The sequence below is a fragment of the Ranitomeya imitator genome, chromosome 1 (genome assembly GCF_032444005.1).
Source record: "Ranitomeya imitator isolate aRanImi1 chromosome 1, aRanImi1.pri, whole genome shotgun sequence".
NCBI classification, from domain to species: Eukaryota; Metazoa; Chordata; class Amphibia; order Anura; family Dendrobatidae; genus Ranitomeya; species Ranitomeya imitator.
The window spans coordinates 256,332,887-256,359,524 of NC_091282.1; the positions used below are offsets into that span (position 1 = coordinate 256,332,887).

The 26,638-nt window shown below is 43.9% G+C and overlaps 1 protein-coding gene and 1 long non-coding RNA gene across 4 annotated transcripts in view; one reads left to right on the forward strand and one right to left on the reverse strand.

Moving 5' to 3' along the window:
- ATP6V0A2 (ATPase H+ transporting V0 subunit a2) overlaps positions 1–26,638 on the forward strand; it is a 183,006-nt gene that overhangs the window by 87,308 nt on the left and 69,060 nt on the right. The window lies entirely within an intron of this gene.
- Positions 17,174–18,334, reverse strand: LOC138668071 (uncharacterized). Its single transcript, XR_011319070.1, has 4 exons — positions 18,220–18,334; positions 18,057–18,121; positions 17,876–17,950; positions 17,174–17,713 (listed from the first exon to the last, which is right to left on the reverse strand). It is a non-coding gene; the product is annotated as an uncharacterized lncRNA (long non-coding RNA).

Below are 26,638 nucleotides of genomic sequence, written 5' to 3' on the forward strand. Positions count from 1 at the left end.
TCCCGTCGAGGTGACCTGGGACCTAATTCCCAGGGACGGGATAGTACGTCATAGGCGAGGGGATCGCAGCCGGGTGTCAGCTGATTATTACAACAGATGTAGTCGCGTTGTTCCGAGCGTCTCCTCCCTGCAGGCCCTGGATCCACTATGGCCGCGGGGGGCCTTCTGGGTCCTGCAGGGAGGTGGCTTGCAAGCTCCTGCTGAGAGCAGGCACTGGCAAGCCTGCAGTACTGCCTGTCGGATCGCTGATCTGACACAGTGCTGTGCATTGTTCCAATAAATACATTTCTTTATGTAAATAAAAAAACAAACAAACAAAAGTGCACATATTCAGTATGGCCGCGTCTGTAACGGCCCGACCTATAAAACTGTCCCACTAGTTAACCCCTTCAGTGAACACCGTAAAAAAAAAGACACAAAACAATTCTTTATCATCATACCGCCGAACAAAAAGCGGAATAACACGCGATCAAAATGCCGGATATATATAAACATGGTACCACCGAAAACATCATGTTGTCCCGCAATAAACGAGCCACCATACAGCGTTATCAGCAAAAAAATAAAAGTTATAGCCCTCAGAATAAAGCGATGCAAAGATAATTATTTTTTATATAAAAGTTTTTATTGTATAAAAGCGCCAAAACATAAAAAAATGATATAACTGAGGTATCGCTGTAATCGTACTAACCCAAAGAATAAAACTGCTTAATCAATTTTACCAAACGTGGAACGGTATAAACGCCCCCTCCCCCCCCCCCCCCCCAAAAAAAAAAAAAAGAAATCCCCGAATTGCTGGTTTTTGTTAATTCTGCCTAACAAAAAACAGAATAAAAAGCGATCAAAAAATGCCATGTGCCCAAAAATGGTACCAATAAAAACGTCAACTCGTCCCGCAAATAACAAGACCTCACATGATTCTGTGGACCAAAATATGGAAAAATTAGAGCTCTCAGAATGTGATAACGCAAAATATTTTTTGCAATAAAAAGTGTCTTTTAGTGTGTGACAGCTGCCAAACAAAAAAAACTCGCTATAAAAATCTGCTATAAATAGTAAATCAACCCCCCCCTTTATCACCGCCTTAGTTAGGGAAAAATAATAAAATTAAAAAAATGTATTTTTCCATTTTCCCGTTAGGGTTGGGGTTAGTGTTTGGATTACGTTTACGGTTGGGTTAGGGGTGTGTGAGGGTTAGTGGTGTGGTTAGGTGTGGTGAAATCTCTTCAAGAGAATGCCAAGAGTGTGCAAAGCAGTCATCAAAGCAAAAGGTGGCTACTTTGAACAGCCTAGAATATAAGACATATTTTCAGTTGTTGAACACTTGTTTAAGTATATAATTCCACATGTGTTATTTCATAGTTTTGATGCCTTCAGTGTGAATTTACAATTTTCATAGTCATGAAAATACAGAAAAATCTTTAAACGAGCAGGTGTGTCCAAACCTTTGGTCTGTACTGTATGTGTGTGCGTGTGTGTGTATGTATATATATATATATATATATATATATATATATATATATATATATATATATATATATATATATATATATATATATATATATATATATATATATATATATATATATATATATACATACATATATACACACACTAGCTGAAGAGCCCGGCGTTGCCTGGGCATAGTAAATATCTGTGGTTAGTTATAGCACCTCACTTCTCTTATTTTCCCATCACGCCTCTCATTTTCCCAATCCCATCTTTCATTTTCCCCCTCACATCTCTCATTTTCTCCCTCACTCCTCTCATTCCCCCCTAACACTTGTCATTTCGACCTCACATCTGTCATTTTCCGATCACTCCACTATTTTCCCTCACTCCTCTCATTTTGCACTCACACCTTTTCATTTTCACCTCACACCTCTCATTTTCACCTCAGTATATACATGTTTGTCATCTCCCCTGTATATAGTATACACCTGTATGTCATCTCCTGTATATAGTATATACCTGTATGTCATCTCCCCTGTATATAGTATATACCTGCTGTGTGTCATCTCCCCTGTATATAGTATATACCTGTATGTCATCTCCTATATATAGTATATACCTGTATGTCATCTTCTATATATAGCATATACCTGTATGTCATCTCCTCCTGTATATAGTATATACCTGTAGGTCATTTGCTCCTGTATATAGTATATACCTGTGTGTCATCTCCTCCTGTATATAGTATATACCTGTATGTCATCTCCTCCTGTATATAGTATGTACCTGTATGTCATCTCCTCCTCTATATAGTATATACCTGTGTGTCATCTCTCCTGTATATAGTATATATCTGTGTGTCATCTCCCCTGTATATAGTATATACCTGTGTGTCATCTCCTCCTGTATTAGACCTCGTTCACACATTATTTGCTCAGTATTTTTTTTTTTTAATTCGTTTATTATTGTCAGAATAAATCAAACAGTACACACATTTGCATTTGTGTCCATCATTGACAGCCAGAGCAGAAAGTACAAAAATTACAGTGCAACATCACGTCTGAAATATTGCAAGAATAACAAATGGTGCATGTCAATCAATAAAGCCTTACAAAACTCCTATTATATAACATTAACTTCCTTAACTATTGACAGTACGCCGCCAAGAAAAAGAGAAATTCCAGATAAGATTTCGCCTCTGAAGTAATGCCCCCGAAGCCATTCACCCAGCTTCTTGTATCTACTATATAAAGCTGAATGTGTGTGTATGTATGTGTATGTCCGGGATTGGCATCTGCACCGTCGCAGCTACAGCCACAAAATTTTGCACAGTCACACGTCTGGACCCCGAGAGCGTCATAGGCTATATTGTGAGGCGAAATTTTAACCCCGCGCGTTCCAATTCACCAAACAATTTTGCCCCTATCTACATAATGGGGAAATAGTGAAATGAAAAGTGTTGGAGGCGTCGCAGCTACAGCCACAAAATTTTGCACACTCACACGTCTGGACCCTGAGAGCGTCATAGGCTATGTTGTGAGGTGAAATTTTAACTCCGCGCTTTCCAATTCACCAAACTATTTTTCCCCTATCTACATAATGGGGAAAAGTGAAAGGAAAAGTGTTGGAGGCAAATTGACAGCTGCCAGATGTGAACAAGGGGGACTTAAAGAATGAGAGCGATGGCGCAAAAGAGTATATACCGTACAGTTGCTAAGGTGGGGCCCCGACATGAGATACTCACCACACACGGGGATATGAGCACACACACAAAATGCCCCACACACTACCACGTGCTTGAACACATATACCACCCTCAGCACATATTTCACCACCCATACACCAACCTCGCCACATAAAAGTCGAAACACAAAAGTCGCCGCTCAAAACTCGCCATGCGCAAAACACGCCACATGCAAAAACTAGGCTCACGCAAAACTCGCCACAAGTGCAAAACTCACCTCATGGAAAACTCGCCACACGCAAAACTTGCACACGCGGAAAAATTGCCACATGCACAAAATTTGCAACACATGCAAAAGTTGCCTCACACAAAACTTGCACATACTCAAAAGGCACCACACATAAAAGTCGCCACGCGCAAAACTTGCTGCACACAACTTGCTACACTAACCTGTCACATGCAACTCAACACACAAAAAGTTGCTACACGCATGTTGCCACACAAAACTCATCTCACAAAAGTCGCTACATGCATGTCGCCACACACAACTCAACACACACAACTTGACAAACGAAACTCGCCCTAAAACACACACAAGTCTGGTATTATCCTTCAAAAATAAAAATCTGATTAATAAGCAGACAAACTACAAGAGCAACAAATGTACCATATAGGAAATACGGCAGCTGTCAGTCACATGACCTGTCTATTATGTGTATGTGTGAGCTAATATATACTGCCAGGGTGAGGGCTTCCTGTTGGCTGGGGATTTATCAGGCTGCCAATTTATCTTACAAATACTGAGGTAAAAATACTGAGCAAATAAAGTGTGAATGAGGTCTAATACAGGAGATCACACAGGTATATACTATATACAGGGGAGATGACACACAGATATATACTATATACAGGAGAGATGACACACAGGTATATACTATATAGAGGAGGAGATGACATACAGGTACATACTATATACAGGAGGAGACGACATACAGGTATATACTATATACAGGAGGAGATGACACACAGGTATATACTATATACAGGAGCAGATTACCTACAGGTATATACTATATACAGGAGGAGATGACATACAGGTATATGCTATATATAGAAGATGACATACAGGTATATACTATATACAGGAGGAGATGACACACAGATATATACTATATACAGGGGAGATAACACACAGGTATATACTATATACAGGAGGAGATGACATACAGGTATATTCTATATATAGGAGGAGATGACATACAGGTATATACTATATATAGGAGGAGATGACATACAGGTATATACTATATATAGGAGGAGATGACATACAGGTATATACTATATATAGGAGGAGATGACATACAGGTATATACTATATACAGGGGAGATGACACAAAGCAGGTATATACTATATATAAGGGAGATGACAAACATGTATATACTGAGGTGAAAATGAAAAGGTGTGAGTGCAAAATGAGAGGAGTGAGGGAAAATAGTGGAGAGATCGGAAAATGACAGATGTGAGGTCGAAATGACAAGTGTTAGGGGGGAATGAGAGGAGTGAGGGAGAAAATGAGAGGTGTGAGGGAGAAAATGAGAGATGTGATTGGGAAAATGAGAGGCGTGATGGGAAAATAAGAGAAGTGAGGTGCTATAACTAACCACAGATATTTACTATGCCCAGGCAACGCCGGGCTCTTCAGCTAGTAGGTACTAAATTTAAAGATTTCTTCTTATTGTGTATTATATAGTGTGATAGGAGGAGTTCCATCTGCCCCAGATTTTCTCAAATTTGCCTGGACACCCTCTATTCTGATATAGTGTTCGTTCATACGGGATGATTGAGTTCACCAAATCAACCCAGGCTCTAAGAGAAGGGCTAGAGCCACCCATCCACTGTAACGCCAACACCTTCCGTGCCATGAAAAGTGCCTCTCGTAGGAAAATCCCAGTGTAATGATCCCAAGTCTCCGCATCCCACACCCCAAATAAGCAGACCAATGGCTCAAGCGGTACAGGAATTGACAATAGAGATGTTAACAGTGTCGTCACCTCTTTCCAATAATGAAGAATAACAGGACATCTCCAAATCATATGGATGAAATCTGCATCACTTGAGTGACACCTCAAACAATCTGATGAATGGAGGCGACCCATTCTAAAAAGACGAGTTGGAGTCAGATAGGACTGGTGTATGATATATAACTGGGTCATCCTGTTGTTAATTGAAGCGGAAACTTAAGTTGGAGATTCCAAAATATCTTCCCATTCTTCTCCCAGTACATCAGGAAGGAGTCCCTTCCATTTCCCTTTAATAGAATTTATAGTAGACCCCGCACCTGTGGATAACAGATAAGTATATAAAGAAGAAATAAGTCCTTGAGGACCTTGCGAATTGAGAATTCCTATCAAAGGCAAAGATGAAATAGCTCGACCTTTACCCACATTCCGCATGTGCGATTGGAAGGCTGATCTTAACTGCAGATAACAGAAGAATTGAGATCTCGGGATATTATAAGTGTTTTGTATTTGCTCGAAGGACATGAAAATCCCCTGGCTATGTACATTGCCCACCGAGAGAACCCCATATGAAATCCAAAAATCAGTGGACGGATGGTTTAGCAAACCCAGGAAATAACTATTATTCCACAGCGGCATTTCAGCCAATATGTCTGCAAATTTTATGACTTTTTTTATTTGTCTCCATATTAAGCGTGCCAATCGGAGTAAAGGTAATAACCGAGGTGCACCGACTTTCTCCAACTCAAGAAACCCCAATGGACAATCAGCCTGGACAGAATGCAGCAAATGGCTCTCAGAGTTAGGTAAAGAGCTATTGGGCATCCATTTATTTATCGCCTTAGCTTGCCCGGCAAGATAATATGAGTAAAAATCCAGCAAGGCCGCCCCACCTCCCCGTCTCGGTCTCTCCAGGGCAGATAGCTTAAGTTTAGGTCTAGATTTCCCCCATATAAAATATGTAATTAAGGAGTTTAAAGTCGCAAAGAAGGATTTAGGTATTGGTACAGCACTATGTTGAAAGCAAGCTTAGCTTGGGGAGTAATATCATTTTGATTAGATTGACACGACCAGCAACAGAGAGCGGGAGCTTATCCCAGGTTGCAAATTTAGTTTTGACCAGATCCAATAATGGGTAAATATTAAGTTGTAAATCCAACCTGCTATGTTGAGACATGTGAATACCTAGATATTTAAAGCTAGAGACAATGGGCAGCAGCGAGAGAGTTTCAAGACCTGACATTGGGGTATGAGAGAGAGGCATCAGAGCAGATTTATCCCAGTTTATATGTAGCCCGGAAAATTTACTAAATTTATCTATAGTTTTTATTACTTGCGGTAGCGATTCCTCTGTTTTATCCATAAATATCACCATGTCATCAGCGTAGAGACCAATAATGTCCACTCGATCCGCGATACATATGCCCTTAATATCAACGGAAGATCTTATACGTATTGCCAAAGCCTCTATTGCTAGGGCAAATAGAGCCGGGGATAGAGGACATCCCTGGCGAGTTCCCCTATGCAAGGAAAAGGGTTCAGAGATAGAATTATTCACAACCATACGCGCCCTGGGTTTCGTATATAATATATTTATCCCTCTCAGAAATTTTTCCCCAAACCATATTTCCACAAGCATGCAGAGAGAAAGGGCCATTCAAGAGAATCAAAGGCCTTAGCCGCATCTAGCGATGCCAGTGCCAAGTTATTGTCCGGTTCTAGAGAACTGTATTGAATGATTGACTGAACCCTCCTGATATTGATGGAAGTACTTTTCCCAGGCATAAAACCCGTTTGATCTGGATGTATAAGGTCCAGTATAATCGTATTCAGCCTAGTAGCCAAAATTTTAGTAAAAATTTTATAATCAACGTTTACCAAGGATATGGGCCGATACGATCCACAGTCCAAAGGATCCTTCCCCTCTTTCCTAAGCACAATAATGTTTGCATCATAAAATGTTTTGGGCATAGACCCTCCCTCCCATATTCCATTAAGTACCTTCAACAGAAGTGGTGCCATTTTTTCCCGATATTTCCTGTATAACTCAATGGGAAATCCATCAGGTCCAGGGGCCTTCCCAGTAGCCATATCCGCTATAGCGCATTCTACTTCCTCCAGAGTAAACTCTGCATCCATAAAGGCCCGCTGAGCTGGAGTCAATAAGGGAAACGTTATATCTGACAGGTAATCCAAACATTCAGGGATATCAAGACCACTACAAGATTCATATAATTTATAATAATCATGGAAACACCGGAGTATCTCATCAGTTGAAGATACCAATGAGCCATCAAGTGTACGGATCTGCAGTATCGTGTTAGAAGTATTATGTTGGCGTACTAAGAAAGCCTAAAGCGTGCTGGCCTGATTCCCCAATTCAAAGTAGGATTGGCGGGTAAAAAATAACTTGCGTTTCGACTTTACATCCGCATGTTGAGTATACAGCCTCTGGGAAGTAAGCCATTCAACCCTGTTACCGCTAGTTTGATTAGCTATATATGCAGCCTCCGAGTCTTTCAACCGTTGCTCTATCTCATCATCCTCCCTCGCCGTTATCCTCTTAATGTAAGAATTGTGGATGACAAACAGCCCCTTAAGTATGCCTTTAGAGTATCCCAGAATAGGCCAAGATTTTGGGGTTCCGGGTGAGCTGAAATAAAACAATTTAACTGGTCAACCGTCCTGTCACTAGAATCTATTAGCTTCAGCCAGAAGGGGTTCAATTTCCAGGATATGTTGTTATTAGATTGACCGCATTTAAGTTTAAGAATAACCGGGCTATGATCCGAAACCCCCCTATTGCCGTGTTCAACGCTATCCACCCCCAATGCCAAGCTACTAGACCCAAATATATAGTCTATACGTGATAGAGATCATTTAGTAGATGAGTGGCAAGTATATCCCCTGACCTCAGGGTGACTCATTCTCCATAGATCCACCCACCCACTACCACCCATAAACAACGCCAGTTGGGAAGGGGGCTGACGCGGTGGTCCCCAATTATTGTCATCCAGTCTGTCTGTCCAGAGAATTATCCATAACTAAATTAAAATCCCCCATACAAATAACATTAGCATCAGGATAATTTAGGGAGAAACCCATTGCCATTCGGAGAACCGATAAGTTAGCAGGAGGGGGATTATAGACACATAATATCACATATTCACGTGAATTGATGAATGTATGCACAAAGACAAAGCGACCCTCTGGATCTCGCCGTGCCTCCCTGGCCTCCCATCTAACATCCTTGCGTATTAACAGAGAAACCCCTCTTGAGTACCGTATGTACTCGAGTATAAGCCGAGATTTTCAGCCCAAATTTTAGGGCTGAAAGTGCCCCCCCCTCGGCTTATACTCGAGTCACGGTAGCGGTGGGGTCGGCAGGTGAGGGGCTGAGGGCGCTGGGGTATACTTACCTAGTCCCAGCGATCCAGGCGCTCCCCCTGCCGTCCCACGGGCTTCGGCGCTGCAGCTTCTTCCTCTCTTCAGCGGTCACGTGGGACCGCTCATTACAGAAATGAATAAGCGGCTCCACCTCCCATAGGGGCGGAGCCGCTTATTCATTTCTCTAATCAGCGGTGCCGGTGACCGCTGATAGAGAAAGAAGCTGCAGCGCCGAAGACAGGAGGGGACAGCGCGAGGATCGCCAGGACTAGGTGAGTATGTTATATTCACCTGTCCTCGTTCCAGCCGCCGGGCGCCGATCCATCTTCCCGGCCGGCGCCTCCATCTTCCCGGCGTCTGCGCTCTCTGACTGATCAGGCAGAGGGCGCGATGACGCATATAGTGTGCGCGGCGCCCTCTGCCTGATCAGTCAGAGCAGAGACGCCGGGAAGATGGAGGCGCCGGAACGAGACGCTGGGAGCTGCAATCAAGGGAGGTGAGTATGTGTTTTTTTTTTTTTATTGCAGCAGTAGCAGCGGCAGCACAGATTAATGTGGAGCATCTATGGGGCACAGTGAACGGTGCAGAGCACCGTATATGGCACAGCTAGGGGGCACAATGAACGGTGCAGAGCACCGTATAAGGCACAGCTAGGGGGCACAATGAACGGTGCAGAGCACCGTATAAGGCACAGCTAGGGGGCACAATGAACGGTGCAGAGCACCGTATAAGGCACAGCTAGGGGGCACAGTGAACGGTGCAGAGCACCGTATATGGCACAGCTAGGGGGCACAATGAACGGTGCAGAGCACCGTATATGGCACAGCTATGGGGCACAGTGAACGGTGCAGAGCACTGTATATGGCACAGCTAGGGGGCACAGTGAACGGTGCAGAGCACTATATGTGGCACAGCTATGGGGAAATATGAATGGTGTAGAGCACTATATGGCACAGCTATGGGGAAATAATGATCTATTTTTATTTTTGAAATTCACCGGTAAATGCTGCATTTCCACCCTAGGCTTATACTCGAGTCAATAAGTTTTCCCAGTTTTTTGTGGCAAAATTAGGGGGGTCGGCTTATACTCGGGTCGGCTTATACTCGAGTATATACGGTAACTAGTATGAGTTGCATGGAGAGACCACTGCACCCACGGCTTATGTGTACATCGGACTGTGTCTCTAGTCAAATGCGTCTCCACCAGTGCTACAACATGTGGGCGGTAACGTTTAATCTGCGAGAATACCTTGATTTTCTTCCGAGGAGTTTTTATACCCCGTATATTCCAGGTCATACATATAATCTCAGACCCCATGTTTACATATAGAAGAAAGAATAGTGTGCGTCACCATTCGGGTGAGGCTCAGAGACATCACACAAAGCGCAAAGACAATATTGGCGGCGACTATGTACATCAAACCATAAAAAAAACTGGCATAAAAAACCCAAACTGAATAAAACTTGAACAGTGGAGGAGTAAGATCCTATACTCCTACAGTCAAATATAAAAGGGGATACCCTCACTGAATCCAGCGTCCGGTATTGTTAACAACCTCAGCACCCACATAGAGAGCTCCGTTTATGTTACCATTAAACAAGGAGCACAAATTAGGAGTCCTTTACATTAGACACCCTGTGAGACCGCACCCATTCGGCTGCCTCCGCCGGATCCGTGAAGAATAAAGAGGAACCATCATGAACAATGCGGAGTCGGGCCGGATAAAGCATGGAGTAGATAATAATCTTATCTCTAAGTTGTTTCTTGATGTCCATGAACCGCGCCCGCTGTTTTTGGAGTTCCATGGAGAAATCCGGAAAAATCGATATGGTAGCATTGTTGAATTTAATAGGGCCCTTCTGTCGCGCCAGACGAAGAACAGCATCTCTGTCCCTACAGTTGAGGAGACGTGCCAGGAAGGGTCGGGGTGGAGTTCCAGGGGGAAGAGGTCTCGTTGGGACCCTATGGGCCCTCTCCACTGCGAATGTTGAAGAAAATTCGTCCCCCAGGGAGGCCTTAAGCCAGTCCTCCAGAAATTGTTCGGGTTGCTGACCCTCCGAACGCTCCGGCAGACCGATAATTCGAATATTATTGCGACGCAGTCTGTTCTCCAAATCGTCTGCCTTTTGTTTCCAGGCGTTTACAGAGCCAGCGGCTATTGTCAACTTAGCCTCCATAGGGGTGATGGTATCCTCTATATGAGACACTCTTGTTTCAACCTCCGAAATATGCCCTCTCATAGCTTGCATATCATGCCGCAGACGACCCACCTCAGTATGCACATCCTCTATTTTTTCTGTGAGAGATGATCTAGTGAGGGATATAGCCTGCATTAGCTGCTCTGATGCCTGTTTAAGAGTCAGTTCATCTTGTTCTCCCTCCTCATTACTATCAGAAAGACGATTTTTACGCTGGGTCTGTGCAGGGTTATTTCTGAGAGTGCTGTTGTGGATTCTGTTTTTGGGCTCCCTCTGGTGGTTACAGATGGTACTGGGTGACTTGTGTTCTCTGCGGTCTCTGGTGTCCACCTGTTCTATCAGGATATGGGAGTTTCCTATTTAACCTGGCTTTCTTGTCATTTTCTCGCCGGCTATCAATGTAATCAGTGTGTCTTGTTACCTCTGCTTCCCGCTTCTGTATTCATCAGGACAAGCTAAGTTTTTGATTTTCCTGTTCCACGTTTTGCTTAATTTTTGTCTTAGTCCAGCTTGCAGATATGTGATTCCTTTTTGCTGGTTGCTCTAGTGGGCTGATATTACTCCTCATGTTCCATGAGTTGGAACATGAGTTCAAGTAATTTCAGGATGGTTTTTTGTAGGGTTTTTCGCTGACCGCGCAGTTCACTTTTGTATCCTCTGCTATCTAGTTTTAGCGGGCCTCATTTTGCTGAATCTGTTTTCATAACTACGTATGTGCTTTCCTCTCGTTTCACCGTCATTACATGTGGGGGGCTGCTATTTCTGTGGGGTGTTTCTCTGGAGGCAAGAGAGGTCTGTGTTTCTTCTAATAGGGAAAGTTAGTTCTTCGGCTGGCGCGAGACGTCTAGGAATCATCGTAGGCACGTTCCCCGGCTACAGCTAGTTGTGTGTTGAGGTTCAGGATCGCGGTCAGCTTAGTTTCCAACACCCTAGAGCTTGTTATGTTTTTTGTGCTTGTCCTTTTGTGATCCCCTGCCATTGGGATCATGACAGTATAGCCGGCCAAAAAGTGGTAATCGTTTTGGCTGAAGTAGGAGGAAAAGTAGTCTGAGGAAGTTTTTTTTTTTTTTTTTTTTTCCCCCTCAGAGTTTGCTGCATAGCCTTAATTGCAGCCTGGCTGCGTCTTACCTCCTCTTAATCCTTGAATGGCTCTGACCTCAGCTGTTTATCATGGATGTCCAGAGTTTGGCTTCCAGCCTGAATAATCTTGCTGCTAAGGTTCAAAATATACAAGATTTTGTTGTACATGCTCCTATGTCTGAACCTAGAATTCCTATTCCAGAGTTCTTTGCTGGAGATAGATCTAGTTTTCTGAATTTTAGGAACAATTGCAAGTTGTTTCTTTCTTTAAAATCTCGCTCCTCTGGAGACCCTGCTCAGCAAGTCAAAATTGTTATATCTTTCCTGCGGGGTGACCCTCAGAATTGGGCATTTGCATTGGCACCAGGGGATCCTGCGTTGCTCAATGTGGATGCGTTTTTTCTGGCATTGGGTTTGCTCTATGAGGAACCTAACCTAGAGATTCAGGCTGAAAAAGCTTTATTGGCTCTCTCTCAGGGGCAAGATGAAGCAGAAATATATTGTCAGAAATTTCGGAAATGGTCGGTGCTTACTCAGTGGAATGAGTGCGCCCTGGCTGCAAGATTCATAGATGGCCTTTCTGAGGCCATTAAAATGTCATGGTGGGGTTCCCTGCGCCTACAGGTCTGAATGAGTCTATGACTATGGCTATTCAGATTGATCGGCGTTTACGGGAGCGCAAACCTGTGCACCATTTGGCGGTGTCTTCTGAACAGGCACCTGAGACAATGCAATGTGATAGAATTCAGTCCAGAAGTGAACGGCAAAACTATAGGCGGAAAAATGGGTTGTGTTTTTATTGTGGTGATTCAGCTCATGTTATATCAGCATGCTCTAAACGCACAAAAAAGGTTGATAAGTCTGTTGCCATTAGTACTTTACAGTCTAAGTTCATTCTGTCTGTGACTCTGATTTGTTCATTATCAGCCATTTCCGTCGATGCCTATGTGGATTCAGGCGCTGCCCTGAGTCTTATGGATTGGTCATTTGCCAACCGCTGTGGGTTTACTCTGGAGCCTCTGGAAGTCCCTATTCCTTTGAAAGGAATTGACTCTACACCTTTGGCTATGAATAAACCTCAGTACTGGACACAAGTGACCATGCGTATGACTCCCGTTCATCAGGAGGTGATTCGCTTCCTGGTACTGTATAATTTACATGATGTCTTAGTGCTTGGTCTGCCATGGTTACAAACTCATAACCCAGTCTTGGACTGGAAAACGATGTCTGTGTTAAGCTGGGGATGTCAGGGGGTTCATGATGATGCACCTCCGATTTCTATCGCTTCATCTACTCCTTCTGAGGTTCCTGTATTTTTGTCTGATTATCGGGATGTTTTTGAGGAGCCTAAGCTCAATTCGCTTCCTCCTCACAGGGATTGCGATTGTGCTATAGATTTGATTCCTGGCAGTAAATTTCCTAAAGGTCGTTTGTTCAATCTGTCAGTGCCAGAGCATACTGCTATGCGGGATTATGTTAAGGAGTCCTTGGAAAAGGGACATATCCGTCCATCTTCGTCCCCTTTGGGAGCAGGTTTTTTTTTGTGGCCAAAAAAGATGGTTCCTTGAGGCCTTGTATAGATTACCGTCTTTTGAATAAGATTACAGTTAAATATCAGTATCCTTTGCCATTGTTGACTGATTTGTTCGCTCGCATTAAGGGGGCTAAATGGTTCACTAAGATTGATCTTCGGGGTGCGTATAATCTTGTGCGGATAAAGCAGGGTGATGAGTGGAAAACCGCATTTAATACGCCTGAGGGCCATTTTGAGTATTTGGTGATGCCTTTTGGACTTTCTAATGCTCCTTCTGTCTTCCAGTCCTTTATGCACGATATTTTCCGTGAATATCTGGATAAATTTATGATTGTGTATTTGGATGATGTTTTGGTTTTTTTTGGATGACTGGGAGTCCCATGTTCAGCAGGTCAGGAAGGTGTTTCAGGTCCTGCGGGCCAATTCTTTGTTTGTAAAAGGTTCAAAGTGTCTCTTTGGAGTCCAGAAGATTTCTTTTTTGGGGTATATTTTTTCCCCTTCTACTATTGAGATGGATCCCGTCAAGGTTCAGGCTATTTGTGACTGGACGCAGCCTACATCTCTTAAGAGTCTACAGAAGTTCTTGGGCTTTGCTAATTTTTATCGTCGTTTCATAACTAATTTTTCTAGTGTTGTTAAGCCTTTGACGGATTTGACTAAGAAGGGTGCTGATGTTGCTGATTGGTCTCCTGCGGCTGTGGAGGCCTTTCAGGAACTTAAGCGCCGGTTTTCTTCTGCTCCTGTGTTGCGTCAGCCAGATGTTTCGCTTCCTTTTCAGGTTGAGGTTGATGCTTCCGAGATTGGAGCAGGGGCGGTTTTGTCACAGAGAAGCTCCGATTGCTCAGTGATGAAGCCATGTGCGTTCTTTTCTAGAAAGTTTTCGCCCACTGAGCGGAATTATGATGTTGGTAATCGGGAGCTTTTGGCCATGAAGTGGGCATTTGAGGAGTGGCGTCATTGGCTTGAGGGTGCTAGACATCGTGTGGTGGTCTTGACTGATCACAAAAATCTGATTTACCTTGAGTCTGCCAAGCGTCTGAATCCTAGACAGGCTCGTTGGTCACTGTTTTTCTCCCGTTTCGATTTTGTGGTTTCATACCTGCCAGGTTCAAAGAATGTGAAGGCGGATGCTCTTTCTAGGAGTTTTGTGCCTGACTCCCCTGGAAATTCTGAGCCCACTGGTATCCTTAGGGATGGGGTGATTTTGTCGGCCGTCTCCCCAGACTTGCGACGTGCTTTGCAGGAGTTTCAGGCGGATAAACCTGATCGTTGTCCGCCTGAAAGACTGTTTGTTCCGGATAATTGGACCAGTAGAGTCATCTCCGAGGTCCATTCTTCTGCGTTGGCAGGTCATCCTGGAATATTTGGTACTAGAGACTTGGTGGCCAGGTCTTTTTGGTGGCCTTCCTTGTCGAGGGATGTGCGTTCTTTTGTGCAGTCTTGTGAAGTTTGCGCTCGGGCTAAGCCTTGCTGTTCTCGGGCCAGTGGATTGTTGTCACCTTTGCCTATCCCGAAGAGGCCTTGGACGCACATTTCCATGGACTTTATTTCGGATCTCCCTGTCTCTCAAAAAATGTTCGTCATCTGGGTTGTGTGTGACCGCTTTTCTAAGATGGTTCATCTGGTACCCTTGCCTAAGTTACCTTCCTCCTCTGAGTTGGTCCCTCTGTTTTTTCAGAACGTGGTTCGTTTGCATGGGATTCCGGAGAACATCGTTTCTGACAGGGGATCCCAGTTTGTGTCTAGATTTTGGCGGACGTTCTGTGCTAAGATGGGCATTGATTTGTCCTTTTCGTCTGCATTCCATCCTCAGACGAATGGCCAGACGGAACGAACTAATCAGACCTTGGAAACTTACTTAAGGTGTTTTGTTTCTGCTGATCAAGATGACTGGGTTACCTTTTTGCCGCTTGCTGAATTTGCCCTTAATAATCGGGCTAGTTCTGCTACCTTGGTTTCTCCTTTCTTTTGTAATTCGGGGTTTCATCCTCGTTTTTCCTCTGGTCAGGTGGAGCCTTCTGATTGTCTTGGAGTGGACATGGTGGTGGATAGGTTGCATCAGATTTGGAGTCATGTGGTGGACAATTTGAAGTTGTCCCAGGAGAGGGCTCAGCAGTTTGCTAATCGCCGTCGCCGCGTGGGTCCTCGACTTCGTGTTGGGGACTTGGTGTGGTTGTCTTCTCGTTTTGTTCCTATGAAGGTCTCTTGTCCTAAGTTCAAGCCTCGGTTCATCGGTCCCTATAGGATCTTGGAAATTCTTAACCCTGTGTCGTTTCGTTTGGATCTCCCGGCATCGTTTGCTATTCATAATGTGTTCCATCGGTCGTTGTTGCGGAAGTATGAGGTACCTGTTGTTCCTTCGCTTGAGCCTCCTGCTCCGGTGCTGGTGGAGGGAGAATTGGAGTATGTTGTGGAGAAGATCTTGGATTCTCGTGTTTCCAGACGGAAACTCCAATATTTGGTCAAGTGGAAGGGTTATGGTCAGGAGGATAATTCTTGGGTGGTTGCCTCTGATGTTCATGCTGCTGATTTGGTGCGTGCATTTCATAGGGCTCATCCTGGTCGCCCTGGTGGTTCTCGTGAGGGTTCGGTGACCCTTCCTCAAGGGGGGGGGGGTACTGTTGTGGATTCTGTTTTTGGGCTCCCTCTGGTGGTTACAGATGGTACTGGGTGACTTGTGTTCTCTGCGGTCTCTGGTGTCCACCTGTTCTATCAGGATATGGGAGTTTCCTATTTAACCTGGCTTTCTTGTCATTTTCTCGCCGGCTATCAATGTAATCAGTGTGTCTTGTTACCTCTGCTTCCCGCTTCTGTATTCATCAGGACAAGCTAAGTTTTTGATTTTCCTGTTCTACGTTTTGCTTAATTTTTGTCTTAGTCCAGCTTGCAGATATGTGATTCCTTTTTGCTGGTTGCTCTAGTGGGCTGATATTACTCCTCATGTTCCATGAGTTGGAACATGAGTTCAAGTAATTTCAGGATGGTTTTTTGTAGGGTTTTTCGCTGACCGCGCAGTTCACTTTTGTATCCTCTATCTAGTTTTAGCGGGCCTCATTTTGCTGAATCTGTTTTCATAACTACGTATGTGCTTTCCTCTCATTTCACCGTCATTACATGTGGGGGGCTGCTATTTCTGTGGGGTGTTTCTCTGGAGGCAAGAGAGGTCTGTGTTTCTTCTAATAGGGAAAGTTAGTTCTTCGGCTGGCGCGAGACGTCTAGGAATCATCGTAGGCACGTTCCCCGGCTACAGCTAGTTGTGTGTTGAGGTTCAGGATCGCGGTCAGCTTAGTTTCCATCACCCTAGAGCTTGTTTTGTTTTTTGTGCTTGTCCTTTTGTGATCCCCTGCCATTGGGATCATGACAGAGTGCGTACATTATCAGAAGGATCCTCCCTGACGTACTTCCTTAGTTTGTCAGCAGCCCCAGTTCCCTTAGAGTGATGCATGACAGGAAACTAAAAGGGCTCCACTGGATAATTGCAGTTATATGTGTGGATAGTTCACTTTCCAATTCCAGTCACAACAGAGTTAAATATAGGATTATATTCCAGAGAGACCACCAGATGGGCAGCTGGGGTATTGAGAGTGATATAGGCAGCAGTTTTAATATGCACCCGGGCTCTGTATGTTAGAGCAGATCCACAGTCTCCACAGGGGGAGCAGCAGAGAGAGGGGGGGGTTAACACCTCTAAAGTTATGGCGCTGGCATGACAAGTGCTTGTATGGCAGGGGGCACGGGGCCCAATCTTCCAGGGCACACACACCGCGCCACCCCCCTGTTATTTCAGGCTATTGTATCAAAAAACTTGGCACTCAATAATGCTTGTAGAAAATAGTCATTTATTTTGCATCAGGACAAACAGATCAGCTGTAGTTCGTATCTTGCTAAACGTTTTCGGTCCTTTGTGGACCTTCCTCAGAGCAAGTTTATCTAATGTAATACAGAGATTATACAAAATAGAAAAAAAGAAAAATAAGGATCAAAATAACAATCTGTCAATGTCAAAACACATTACATAACTCAATATAAGACAAAAAACATAAATAACTGCAATATATGTCAAAATGCTGAAATAACAGTGACTGCAGCTGTTAGACTAGTTTCCAGAGAGACAAGCACAGAGCGTTTCCAGAGTGACAAAACACAAAGCGTGACGTCCATTAAGTATAGAGTCATCAGTACCAACTTGAGATCCTAATGGAAAGGATATTATGGAACGGAGAGACGAACATATGTGCTCCTTATGGATCTAAGTGGGTGACGTAGATAAGCTGAGGTATCGTGATGCGTACTAGAGACGTGCCTAAAAGAACAATGCCATAATCGTGCTCTGGTGTATCGTGCCCACATCTCATGATCTGGAGAAGAGAACGTAGTGTCAAAAGCAGAGTAATAAAACACAGAGGCAATCTCAACAGTTCAAGAGAAGTAAGATTACAAGGAAATGCGGTGACAATGGGATTGCTGCCCATGTAGTGTGTCCTGTGATGCTAAATAGGCTGATGTAAGAGAATAATCACCTGGAGCGTAGGATCTGGACATATAACCAGATGCATGAGTATGCTGACACTATATGTAGAGGCAAATTTCAGAGGCTGCAATGTTCAAAAAGAGATTCAATAAGAGATTCAATAAGAATAACCCAGGATATAAGGGAAATCTACCACATGGTAAGTGTAGGATAATGATAGACAAGCTTACCACTAATGGAGACCGTGACTGAGCAGATTAAGCTGCTTGGACATACGATGTGCCCACACTGTGCACTAAAATGGTGAAACAATGATGGGTCAGTGTAACGCACTCACATAATGGAGGGGCGTTTAGAGGGGGGAACGCCATGTGTGTGTGTGTATGTGCTTACCGTTCTGTTGCCTGGAGCGCTGGTGGCGTGCTGAGACGCTGAGGGAGTCACGCTGCAAGTGTGGCCAGGACTTCCGGGTATTTAGCTAGGAGGGGCCGTATCACATGCAGCTGCACGTCAAGGCAGTCATGTGACCACAGTGGGTGTGTGCAGGCACAGGGTATTGTGAGCCTGTATAAAGATACAGGCGCTGCTGGCTCCATGTAGCAGAGGGGAATGAGTGTGTAGACACAGGAACTGATGTATGTGAGGGAATAGTAGCTCCTGGATTAAAAAGGAAGAGGGATATAATACTAATGGTAACAAGGTTCCCAGGATGGGTGTAGTGTCATGTGCGGAAATAAACGTGGGCTATTGTGGCATACACAAAAGTGGCTAGGAGAGAACATACTGAAGAAATAAAGCAATAGGTAATCTGCTATAGTATGATATACTATACCGTGGATAGCACGGGGTGCCCAAAAAGAGTGACTAAGTGCAGGACTAGCGGTTCTATGAGGAAAAAGAGAACATAGATTAATGAAAGCACATGGATAATACTATAGACTGCAACAAAGCATGAATTACAGTGCGAGGGTTCAATTACAATAAATGCAACATGATGGAATCACATATAAAATGATGGTATCATATAGTTGTCCATAGATCACAGAAAACTGGAGGTGTCGTAATCTCTATTTAGTCCCCTAGGTTCCAGAGTCTGAAGGGTAAAAATCCAATACGCCTCACGTTTCTTTAACAGTTTAACCCTGTTCTGTCCCCTTCTGTTAATGTCCACTTGTTCTAGAACTTGGAACCTCAGTTGGGCCAGATTATGCCCTGCATTGTGAAAATGATACGGAAGGGGGAGATGGTTCTTCTTACACCTTATGTTAGATTTATGTTGTGATATCCTATCACGTATGGCTTGCGTGGTCTCTCCCACATATGCAAGGCCACAAGGGCACTTGATCATGTAGACCACATACATGGAATCACAGGTGAAGAAGCCTTTCGCCGGGTAACCCTGGCCTGTGTGGGGGTGAAAAAAATGATCACCCTTCTGGATATTGTTGCATTGGAGGCATTTGAGACAGGGAAAAGTACCCTGTCTCTGTGACTGTAAAAACAACTGTTTTGGAATCCTGATATTGGACCCAATATCAGCCCTTACCAGTTTGTCCCTAATGTTGGTGGGTCGGCGGTAGCAGGGGAGAAACGGTTGTTGGAACTCAGGGATGTTAGGATAACTCTTACTGAGAATGTTCCAATGTTTATGTAGTGAAGCCTGGACCCGCTTGGAGTAAGGGTGGAAGGTATTAACAAAGGGTATGCGCGAAGTGGAGACCCTGTTTCTGGGGGTAGCATGTCTTGCAGAGGTCAGGAGTTGTGATGGATAGCCCCTGGTGGAAAATTTCTCTTCCATTTCATCAAGTCTTAGTGTCTTCCTGGGTTACAATCCTTTTGACTCTCTGGAACTGTGAAATAGGAATGGACTTCTTAATGGCTAGGGGGTGGAAACTAGTATATTCTAGTAAGCTGTTCCTATCTGTGGTTTTGGTGAACAGATCTATAGAAAGGGTACCTTCTGCGTTCTTTTGTAACATGGTATCAAGGAAACTAATCATTTCTGTACTGTACTGCAGGGTAAATTTGAGTTCGGGCCAAATACTATTGATGTGAGAGTCAAAAAGTAAAAGTGTTTCTATTGGCCCGTCCCAGATACAAAAGATAGCATCTATGAATCTCCGCCACAATCTGGAGTGTTGCATGAATAATGGATGATTATAAACAAAATCCTCCTCAAATGACGCCATGTAGGCCACCACATACGGGGGCGCTACATTAGACCCCATCGCGGTCCCCTGTCGCTGAATGTAAAACGTGTCCTGGAACATAAAATAGTTTTCCCTGAGGACTAGGTCCAGCAGGTCGGAACAAAATCGTCTAATCCTAGGGTCAGGGTGTTATTTCAGGCTAGTCGCTCACCTTCTGAGCTGCACCGCAGATATGGCTAAGAGCGCCGCTTCCCCCACTGTCAGGGCGCGCGCTGCAGTAATGATCGCTGCTCCCTGCAGACATCGCCGTACACCTCGGGTCACCCTGCTCCCGTTCACCGATGCTCCCCAGCGCTCACCGCTAAGGTCCGGAGACCGCCGACTCCAAGAGGGAGGAAGCCCGGCACCAAGAAAAGCCGGCGCTGCGTCTGGTCTTCTCAGCGCGTGCACCCAGAAAATGGCCGCCGCTGCACGTGGAGTCTGTTGCCCGTCCAGGCCACCACAGCTCCTGTCATCCCAAATCTTCACAGCGGCTGTCCGGAGGGTCCACAGGGTTCCTGGGACTATGGGGTACCAGTACCAACCGGCACCGCTCGTTAATTAAGGGTCCAAATGGCAGGATAGGCTCAGGATTGCTGGAGCTCACATAAGGTGCGTCTTTCCTCCTCGGTTACATAGCCACGCCCCCATTTGCTCAGTATTTTTACCTCAGTATTTGTAAGCTAAATTGGCAGCCTGATAAATCCCCAGCCAACAGGAAGCCCTCCCCCCTGGCAGTATATATTAGCTCACACATACACATAATAGACAGGTCATGTGACTGACAGCTGCCGTATTTCCTATATGGTACATTTGTTGCTCTTGTAGTTTGTCTGCTTATTAATCAGATTTTTATTTTTGAAGGATAATACCAGACTTGTGTGTGTTTTAGGGCGAGTTTCGTTTGTCAAGTTGTGTGTGTTGAGTTGCGTGTGGCGACATGCATGTAGCGACTTTTGTGAGATGAGTTTTGTGTGGCAACATGCGTGTAGCAACTTTTTGTGTGTCGAGTTGCATGTGACAGGTTAGTGTAGCAAGTTGTGTGCAGCAAGTTTTGCGCATGGCGAGTTTTGCGCGTGGCGAGTTTTATGTGTGGTGCCTTTTGAGTATGTGCAAGTTTTGTGTGAGGCAACTTTTGCATGTGTTGCAACTTTTGTGCATGTGGCAATTTTTCCGCGTGTGCAAGTTTTGCGTGTGGCGAGTTTTCCATGAGGTGAGTTTTGCACTTGTGGTGAGTTTTGCGTGAGCCTAGTTTTTGCATGTGGCGAGTTTTGCGCGAGGCGAGTTTTGAGCAGCGACTTTTGTGTTTCGACTTTTGTGTGGCGTGGTTGGTGTATGTGTGGTGACGTGTGCTGAGGGTGGTATATGTGTTCAAGCACGTGGTAGTTTGTGGCGCATTTTGTGTGTGTGTTCATATTCCCGTGTGTGGTGAGTATCCCATGTCGGAGCCCCACCTTAGCAACTGTACGGTATATACTGTTTGGCGCCATCGCTCTCATTCTTTAAGTCCCCCTTGTTCACATCTGGCAGCTGTCAATTTGCCTCCAACACTTTTCCTTTCACTTTTCCCCATTATGTAGATGGGGGCAAAATTGTTTGGTGAATTGGAAAGCGCGGGGTTAAAATTTCACCTCACAACATAGCCTATGACGCTCTCGGGGTCCAGACGTGTGACTGTGCAAAATTTTGTGGCTGTAGCTGCGACGGTGCAGATGCCAATCCCGGACATACACACACACACACACACACACACACACACACACACACACACACACACACACACACACACACACACACACACATATTCAGCTTTATATATTACTAGATGGCAGCCCGATTCTAAAGAATCGGGAGTCTAGAATCCATATATACTTTATTTATTCAAATGTAAGAATAATACAATTAATAAATAATAGTAAGAAAGAACAAAAATAATAGGCAGTATATGGAGAAAACACCAAACAAAAGTTCAAAATTGGTGTGAAAATGTCACTGAACCACTTCACAACTAAATATATATAGTTTTGGTAAATGGTATTATCATTTTTTTGACGAAATTCGGCAGGAGCTTGAAGAGCAACGTCACTGGGCCCGCCTCCACGCAGTAGAAACTTGCTGTGAGGTAAAAATTCAAAAATCACACCAAAATGGCGGGCGGAGTGTGTCACAGTACGGCACGTTTCTGATTGGTCGCTCGCAGCAGGCGGCAACCAATCAGACCCTGGACACTGTTGACGTCACTTATCTCCGGACATTAGCTCCGGACATTAGCTCCGGACATTAGCTCCGGACAAAGCCACGGAAGTTGGCACAAATTGCAGGAAGTAGTATTCTAGGCAATTAATCTCCGGACATTAGCTCCGGACAAAGCCACGGAAGTTGGCACAAATTGCAGGAAGTAGTATTCTAGGCAATTATATATTAGACTAGCTGAAGAGCCCGGCGTTGCCTGGGCATAGTAAATATCTGTGGTTAGTTATAGCACTTCACGTCTCTTATTTTCCCATCATGCCTCTCATTGTCTCCCTTACACCTCTCATTTTCTCCCTTACACCTCTCATTTTCCCCCTCACTCCTCTCATTCCCCCCAACACTTGTCATTTCGACCTCACATCTGTCATTTTCCAATCACTCCACTATTTTCCCTCACTCCTCTCATTTTGCACTCACACCTTTTCATTTTCACCTCAGTATATACATGTTTGTCATCTCCCTTATATATAGTATATACCTGCTTTGTGTCATCTCCCCTGTATATAGTATATACCTGTATGTCATCTCCTCCTATATATAGTATATACCTGTATGTCATCTCCTCCTATATATAGTATATACCTGTATGTCATCTCCTCCTATATATAGTATATACCTGTATGTCATCTCCTCCTATATATAGAATATACCTGTATGTCATCTCCTCCTGTATATAGTATATACCTGTGTGTTATCTCCCCTGTATCACACCTTTTCATTTTCACCTCACACCCCTCATTTTCACCTCAGTATATACATGTTTATCATCTCCCTTATATATAGTATACACCTGTATGTCTTCTCTTGTAAATAGTATATACCTGTATGTCATCTCCCCTGTAAATAGTATATACCTGCTGTATGTCATCTCCTCCTGTATACATTATATACCTGTATGTCATCTCTTCTGTATATACTATATACCTGTATGTCATCTCCTGTATATAGTATATACCTGTATGTCATCTCCCCTGTATATAGTATATACCTGCTGTATGTCATCTCCTCCTGTATATTGTATGTACCCATATGTCATCTCCTCCTGTATATATTATATACCTGTATGTCATCTCCCCTGTATATATATATACCTGCTGTATGTCATCTCCTCCTCTATATACCTATGTGTCATCTCTTTTATATAGTGTATACCTGTATGTCATCTCCTGTATATAGTATATACGTGTGTCATCTCCTCCTGTATATAGTATGTACCTGTAAGTCATCTCCTCCTGTATATAGTATATACCTGTGTCATCTCCTCCAGTATATAGTATATACCTGTTTATCATCTCCTCCTGTATACAGTATATACCTGTGTGTCATCTCCACTGTATATAGTATATACCTGTGTCATCGCCCCTGTATATAGTATGTACCTGTATGTCAACTCCCCTGTATATAGTATATACCAGGTTGTCATCTCCTCCTGTATATAGTATATACCTGTGTGTCATGTCCTCCTGTATATAGTATATACCTGTATGTCATCTCCTCCTGTATATAGTATATACCTGTGTCATCTCCCCTGTATATAGTAAATGTGTGTGTCATCTCCTCCTGTATATAGTATATACCTGTATGTAAACTCCCCTGTATATAGTATATACCAGGTTGTCATCTCCTCCTGTATATACAGGGTGGAGCACGGTAATTTGCTGATTTGGGAATGAAATAAAAAAAATTATGATCATTAGAAAAATTTATTTTATATTTTAATTATACTGAACAGTAATGGAATTTTTAAATTACATGGTTTTAAATAGTGTATCTGGCAAATGTCGACCTTCGCTATCCACACACTGCTGCATACGTTTTCTGAAGTTTTCATGAACTCTAACAAGCATGTCCACTGGTATTCTGCCAATTTCAGCTTCAATATTGTTCCTTAGGTCTTCCAAGGTGTTGGGACGGTTGATATACACCTTAGACTTCAGGTAACCCCAAAGGAAAAAATCGCATGGGGCTAAATCTGGTGAGCGTGCTGGCCAGTTCACATCTCCCCTCAAAGAGATAAGCCGTCCAGGAAACATTTGCCTCAAACAATTCATGGTAACCCTCGCTGTGTGTACAGTGGCACCATCCTGTTGGAACCATGTATCCTCTAGTTCCATTGCCTCAAGAGCCGGCTGAAAATAATCCTGTATCATAGACAAGTACCGTTCGGAGTTCACAGTTATGGCACGACCATTATCCTGAAAAAAGTAAGGACTAATGATGCCTACTCGTGATATGGCGCACCACACAGTGACGCGGTCCGAATGCAGAGGTCTCTCGTGAACTTCTCTGGGGTTTGTTTCACTCCAGTAACGCATATTTTGTTTGTTTACAAACCCACTGAGGTGAAAATGTGCCTCATCAGAAAAAAACACAATTGCGTCACGGGGTATCGTTGCTAACATGTCTTCACAAGAGGTCCGCCGTGTCAAATAGTCCCATGCTGACAAATGTTGGACCACGCACATTTTATACGGGTGAAAATTCAGTTCATCATGAAGAATCCGGTGGAGAGAACGTCTTGAAATGCCAAGAGCAAATGATTGCTTCCGAGCAGAGCGTTTCGGAGATTGCAGTACTGCTGCTCTAACTCTCTCGATGTTTTGTGGTGTTGTAATCCTTCTCTCAGGTCCCCTTCGTACACATGACACATTCCCTGCTGTTCTGAATGCATTCACCCAATTTACAATTGATTGCCGTCCAGGAACACGTCCGCGTGGAGGAACAGCGAATTGTAAACGAAAATCACGCTGCACTGCAATGATCGAGTGGGCATTTGAAAAATACGCTTCAACACAAAATGACCTCTCCTCACGTGTTCACTGCATGATGGCAACTGAAAGGCAGAGGAATACAAATCTCCCATCAGCCACTGTAAGCCACACCCACTCTCCCCTCTCTTCGACCGACAGTGCCGCCACAGCATGCAGTGCAAAAAAGCAAATTACCGCTCTCCACCCTGTAGTATATACCTGTGTGTCATGTCCTCCTGTATATAGTATATACCTGTATGTCATCCCCTCCTGTATATAGTATATACCTGTCATCTCCTCCTGTATATAGTATATACCTGTATGTCATCGCCTGTATATAGTATATACGTGTCATCTCCTCCTGTATATAGTATATACCTGTAAGTCATCTCCTCCTGTATATAGCATATACCTGTGTCATCTGCTCCTGTATATAGTATATACCTGTAGGTCATCTGCTCCTGTATATAGTATATACCTGTGTGTTATCTCCTCCTGTATATAGTATTTACCTGTGTGTCATCTCCTCCTGTATATAGTATTTATCTGTGTGTCATCTCCTTTTGTATTAGACCGCGTTCACATGTTATTTGGTCAGTATTTTTACCTCAGTATTTGTAAGCTAAATTGGCAGCCTGATAAATCCCCAGCCAACAGGAAGCCCTCCCCCTGGCAGTATATATTAGCTCACACATACACATAATAGACAGGTCATGTGACTGACAGCTGCCGTATTTCCTATATGGTACATTTGTTGCTTTTGTAGCTTGTCTGCTTATTAATCAGATTTTTATTTTTGAAGGATAATACCAGACTTGTGTGTGTGTTAGGGCAAGTTTCATGTGTCAAGTTGTGTGTGTTGAGTTGCATGTGGCGACATGCATGTATTGACTTTTGTGAGATGAGTTTTGTGTGGCGACATGCGTGTAGCAACTTTTTGTGTGTCGAGTTGCATGTGACAGGTTAGTGTAGCAAGTTGTGTGCAGCAAGTTTTGTGTATGGCGAGTTTTATGTGTGGTGCGTTTTGAGTATGTGCAAGTTTTGTGTGAGGCAACTTTTGCATGTGTTGCAACTTTTGTGCATGTGGCAATTTTTCCGCGTGTACAAGTTTTAAACGTTTGGCGAGTTTTGCATGTGGCGAGTTTTGCGCGTGGAGAGTTTTGAGCGGCGACTTTTGTGTTTCGACTTTTATGTGGCGAGGTTGGTGTATGTGTTCAAGCACGTGGTAGTTTGTGGCGCCTTTTGTGAGTGTGTTCATATCCCTGTGTGTGGTGAGTATCCCATGTCGGGGCCCCACCTTAGCATCTGTACGGTATATACTCTTTGGCGCCATCGCTCTCACTCTTTAAGTCCCCCTTGTTCACATCTGGCAGCTGTCAATTTGCTTCCAACACTTTTCCTTTCACTTTTTCCCCATTATGTATATTGGGGCAAAATTGTTTGGTGAATTGGAACGCGCGGGGTTAAAATTTCACCTCACAACATAGCCTATGACGCTCTCGGGGTCCAGACGTGTGACTGTGCAAAATTTTGTGGCTGTAGCTGCGACGGTGCAGATGCCAATCCCGGACATACATACATACATACATACATACATACATACATACATACATACACACA